Raw genomic sequence first — 6,000 nt, forward strand, 5'->3', positions numbered from 1 at the left:
CAGAAGAGCAAGTAGAACTTGATGAAGAAGCTCCTTTTAAGCATATCTTGAAATAAAAACTTTCAACGTCTTGCGATACGTTAACTGAGTCTTTCTTTAGTTTTCTCTCTCGCTTAACTTTACTTTGACTCATGTCTTTTAGGTAGGATCGCATCAAACACAGATTGTTAGATCTTTTCGTGTTTGTCTGCTCTGATACCAATTGAAAATACGAGGGTACCAAAATAGACCTCAATCTAAAACTTTTCCACCTATAAGTTCTTTCTCCGAAACTGATTGTCTATAGACTGAGTCGAGACAATACAACAAATCGGTTCACACTTCGTGTGATCGTCTATGGATACGAGATCGAGACAGTACTACAACAAGATAACTTGTGTGATTGACTATGGATACAAGATCGAGACAATACAAAAACGAAGTATGTTTACTTGATAAATGGTTTGGACTTAACCAAACACAATAAGATTACTATTAAGATAATAGAATTAACGTTTGTGTAATTTACTTTAAATTATAATAACAACAATTATAATTGCGGAAAATAAAATTTAATGACACAACAAGATTTTGTTAACGAGGAAACCACAAATGCACAAAAACCCTGAGACCTTGTCCAGAATTGAATACTCTCAGCATTAAGCCGGTATACAAAATCAAACCAACTTCGTATAGTTGATACCAAGCAACTAAACCTATATTTCACCTAGTTCCGTCTGTATTCCCACGCCTCCGACTTGTAATAAGTCACGTACTTGGAACAATTCCTTTGGTTCGTATTCCAAACAGTAAAGGAACAACAAATATGTTTGGTATCAACTCTTTTCAACCAAATGATGTGAGTTCGACAAAAGACTCTTCTGTTTATCTCAATAAACTCCTTTGTCAGGTTCTTAGATCTATCTTATCAACAACTACCAAAGTAATTGTTAAGATTTTGCAATAAATACTTTTAATCACAAAGAAACGTATTGATGCTGATCTAGAAAACTACTCAATCCAATCTACCACAAGGATAAATCGATTATAGTTGGATCCTCTTTTACCGAAACAAGTATTGTGCACACCAAAGATTATGAACCCAAATCGGAAATCTTCAAAGTCTTCTTTGTTTTCAAATCTTCTTAGATCTTCAACAAACACCTGCACACAATCAACTTGAATCTCTTGTGATCAATCATGCGCAGAACAGAGTATGTTAAGAATGGATTATCACAAGACGTCTTTAGATCTACAAACAATCTAAAGATCCCCGTCGAAACTTCGATCTAGTTTGAGTGAATCTTATATCAGAAGAGAAGATTCTCAAGCATAAAAAAATTAGGTGCAATCAAAGTTCAACCACCGTTAGTCAATCAAATCAATCGAAAACACAAGATAATTAGGTTATACTAATAAAGCTTCTCAATCCCAAAGAAGTCTTTAAAACGAGCGGTCGTAAGAGATTTCTCCTAATTAGGTTACTTTCCTCTCCGAATAGGCGGCTCCACCAGTAACAACACAACTGAGGTAGTTTTGCTGCCTTTGAGGATTTGATTGCTAGAAATGCAACTTTGATATTTATAGACAAGGAAGTTTGGACACCAAGGAATTTCAAAAACCGAAAATATTCTCAAGATATGCAATATATTCCAAATTCGGTTTCCATAATTCCTGGAAATACTTTGTCCAAACAATGACCGAAAATCTCTTAGAAAATCTCCAATTAGTAAATGCACATTAACAATTTTTATTTTCCAAAATTAAAATTAAAAACCTTAATTAAAAGATTCTCAACTTATTTTTCGATCCGGGATTTTCCTTTAGATATTAAGGAATATCTTTGAACAATTAAAGATAAGCGTTACTGCACATGTTCAAAGTATGTCGACATCTTTACTTTGTAAGTCCTCTTTCATACTTACAATCTTGAAACCGATTTGCCACACTTCCAAACAAGTTTAGAATTGGTTCATCTGACTTTCAAGAACTATGTGATTGATTAAGAACACTATATCACAAATCATGGGTTTCACAGTTCTACCAAAATAAGTTTCGGTTTTACCTACATGTGAGTACTTTGCATAGTCATGCTAGTTACCAAAATTCGGTTGACTAGGTATTAGGATTGGTTCCCCACATACTTATGGTAACTACTTGTATTTGCTGCACATGTCCATAGGATCGGTTCCCCTTTCACTAAAAACTTGTTGCACATGTTCATAGGATCGGTTCCCCTTTCTACTGAAAACTTGATGCACCTCATACAAGGATCGATTCCCCTCTTGTGATCGGTTGCACCTCATCATAGGATCGGTTCCGCTTTGCCTAGAGTTGGTCATACCAATAACACTAAATCGATCATACCATCTCAGGTGATTACTTAAGATCGGTTTCACTAATAAAATTCATACCAATACACAAGTCAGGCCTTTGTGAATAGTTTTATCAAGATCATAAACAAGTCATGAGCGGTTATAGTAATCACATATATTGGTAGTTCAAAAGATATGCAATAAATAGCAATACCAATAAAGCCTAGCAATTTCCCTTTCGATTCACAAAACAAGTTCATGAATTTACATCCTTTAAAAAAATGTAAAACATTGTTTCCTAGGATGAAATCTTCACCTTATACTCATACATAATCACAATAGCATTCAAACGATTATGTCGATGTCTTATATACAACGTTTAATGGTTAAGCAATAAACCTCGTATTGTATTCCTTAATACTACGTCTAACTAGAGTATAACCATTCATGCTTCGCAGTTATGTTTTCAATATGCACGACTTCAAGATACGTTAGGGAATGAAACAGTTCAAGTCAAATATCACTAACCTCAAGTGGAAGGATGATGTTGTCGTTGTAGCTCCTCACGTCTTCACTTCTTCAAGTCTTCGCAAAACTTGTAATGTCTCATATCCTAATACTTTCAAGCTAACCTATACGAAGTTGACTCTAGTACATAATCAAGCGACTCTTTAAATGAGTTTTGGCTCACTAAAATATGACAACCAAACTTGACATATCAATGCTTGGTGGGTTCAACCGAGCTATGCTCTAACAACCTTCTTCATCATTTGTGAATCACTCCTTCTTCTTCCTTGAGGAAATGATTGCTTCACAAAGATACACATTAACTGCTTCAACAACATCCCTTTTTGTGGTACCTCTAGTCGCAGGATTCATGAAACTGTATCTTTCAAAGATAAGAGAAGTGAAGGGCATTTTGATCACATATGAATAGACCTATGGAAAGCCAAACCCTAGAAGAACTTTGAACAAGTCTTTTGCGGTTCATGATCCATTATCTATTTTAACAAGAAGATATTTTCTTAACATAAATAAAATAAGAAATTAATAAAAATACAAAACTTGAGCAACCTTGATGCAATCATCATTTTCTCAAGATAAATATGAGGATGCAGACATCATTAGTATTAAATAATGATGGAGTGAGCCGAATGCTCACATCTTTTATCACATCACAGTGATATATCAAGTGCGTTGTATAAGCAGACTTCTTACCTCGTCAGAATCTGGTTCTTTTGGATTTTTTCTTGTTTTCAGGAGTACCTAGTTGATTACCAACGGCCAGACTCATTCTTTGCATGTCATTTTGAAGTTTGGCAATTTCGTTTTGTTATTCGTCTTGAATTTCCAACATTATCTTGGACATGATTTGCATTTCCACAAAACGAACAAATCAATGAAGATTTATTGTCTTGCTTATTTGCCTCCTGTTTATCACAATATTCATCATTAATTATTCCAAACCGGCTGAGACAAATGAGTTGTTTGTGCTCACAGTTTTGCTTTTGAACCCTAAACCATTTGTGTTTCCAAAATACTTCTGACTGAATAACATTGCTGAGATTTTGTCAGAACTTCCAGACAACCTTTGCAGGTGTTTATGGGTGAAAACTATTTCTGCCGGTTTTTGTAATTTGGGGTGTGTGGATGAGAAATGAATCTAAACCGTAAACAAATGCACTGCACGGGAGTGCTTTAGATTCGAGAAATCAATATGTACAATTCTGGCCTAAACCAAGAAATGGCCGTTCCAGACTTGCTTCGGTCACAAAGTGAAGGAGATGGGGTTGATCTTAGGGAGGGAAGCGAAGAAGGTGTTGAGATTGTGAAGGTGTTGGTTGTGTATGGATTGTATCAGAAACCTGAACTGGCTTGCAGAATGTAAGCTATCTGTTCCGGTGTTTGGATACGGTTGTATCAACACTTGTTTATGTTGTCTTGTCTTCGAAATAGGGAGGAGAACCTATTTATACCATTCATTGAGCCTAACCCACGTCTCTCATGGAAAGTGGAGGAAGTGGAGTAATGGAGTAGTGGAGTTGTGTGTGTTAGTGTCACACGATCAGTCTTGCCCACTTCTCCCATCATCACTAACCGTCCATGTCTTCCTGACAGGTTCTTGTGATGGCGCGTTGTGCGCTGCGCTGTAAACCGCCTGACCAATACCCCAGTATGTATCCCCTAATTTGTGACATGATTAATGTCTCGAGTGTGTGGATCGTGGGACCCACAGAAAGTAGCATGTGATACTAGATTAAATAACTAAGTTACTTAGGAAGTCGATACTTATGAAATATCGTGTGAATTCTATGCATGTAATGCATTGAGTATATTCATCATGTATGAAGTATCGTTGTTTTAAGGCTTAACAGAGTAAGTCGCGGATTAAGCATCTTAAAATAGCCTCTCGTACAACCATCTTCGAGTAATCGTTTGGTGGCTGTACAGGTAAGTCCTGACTTGGCCGATCACTCTCTGTGGAAGAGTGGTGGACAGTGATCGTGGTGATGCCTGAATGGTTGCTTAACTCCTGTCTTAGGATGTCCGTCCAAGCTGGTGAAGTTGGACGGACGAGATGGCTTACGACCCACATATGCGACCGTCGGATTAGGGTTTAGGAGGTGCTCGAACACCAGCCTTTAGCTTGGTCGAATCCAAGCATGGGACACGTTTTTGGCAGGGCCGATTGGGTATGCGTGTATAAGGCATGCTGGTGTAGGTGTCTGTACCTCACTGTCCCATGGAGATGCGATCTAAGCCACTCAATTTGTCTAGCAAAGAGGAGCGGCTGAGATTGATTTGCGACAGAAATCCCATGCCGCAAAGGAATTGAAGACCTCATGTCATGCCTACTTCGGGAGCGCGTTTCGAGACGACCAAACATGGTCGGTCTTGGACGATCAGTCAGGCATGCAGTCGGCAGGCCAATGTACACATCTGTACCTCACTGTCCCGTGAAGATGTGATTTAAGCCACTCAATTTGTCTGGCAAAGTTGAGTGGTCGAGATCTATTTGGAATTGAAAACGCGCGGCCATGCCTAGTTTGGGCGCACGAATTGAGACGACCAACAATAGTTGGTCTTGACCGATTAGTCATGTATGTAGGAGGGCGCACAGTGATTTTGTTGACATGCTCTGGGCCCTTTGAATCTACATCTACACCCTCCATCTATGCCTGCGAAGATGGATGGTTGAGACTTATTTTCGACACAAACCCTAATTTGGGTTTTGTCCGGCCGCGTGTTAACTAGTTTGGCTAACCGAAAATACATGTTATTCACCTCATCTGGAAAGGCCGATTGTGCGGGGCACTTATTAGGCCGGTGGTGAGTATGGTGGTATGTGTCCGATCACCTCAGGGTTAATCTAAGTCATCCAACCGTGCTGGTGAAGTTGGATGGTCGTGATTAATTTTAGGTTTTTAGTGGACTTTCCTGCGACCCTCAATTCTTCACGCTGACACAACTTCAGACAATCGTATATTGAAATCTGGTCAGGTTAAGGAAGAGTCGGTCATGCAGATAGGAAGAAGGTCCGCCGGTGTACACCACGATGCTTGTTCGACCGGCTTTTGGATGATCCATGCCGTCCAACCATGCTGGCGAAGTTGGAGGACCATGATTATTTTGAGTCTGCCATAGCCGGTCTTTTTCGCGCGACTTCTCTAGCTGCTCCACACCATCCTGGATATCCCACTATGGG

Source organism: Papaver somniferum, chromosome 2 (assembly GCF_003573695.1).
Source record: "Papaver somniferum cultivar HN1 chromosome 2, ASM357369v1, whole genome shotgun sequence".
NCBI classification, from domain to species: domain Eukaryota; kingdom Viridiplantae; phylum Streptophyta; class Magnoliopsida; order Ranunculales; family Papaveraceae; genus Papaver; species Papaver somniferum.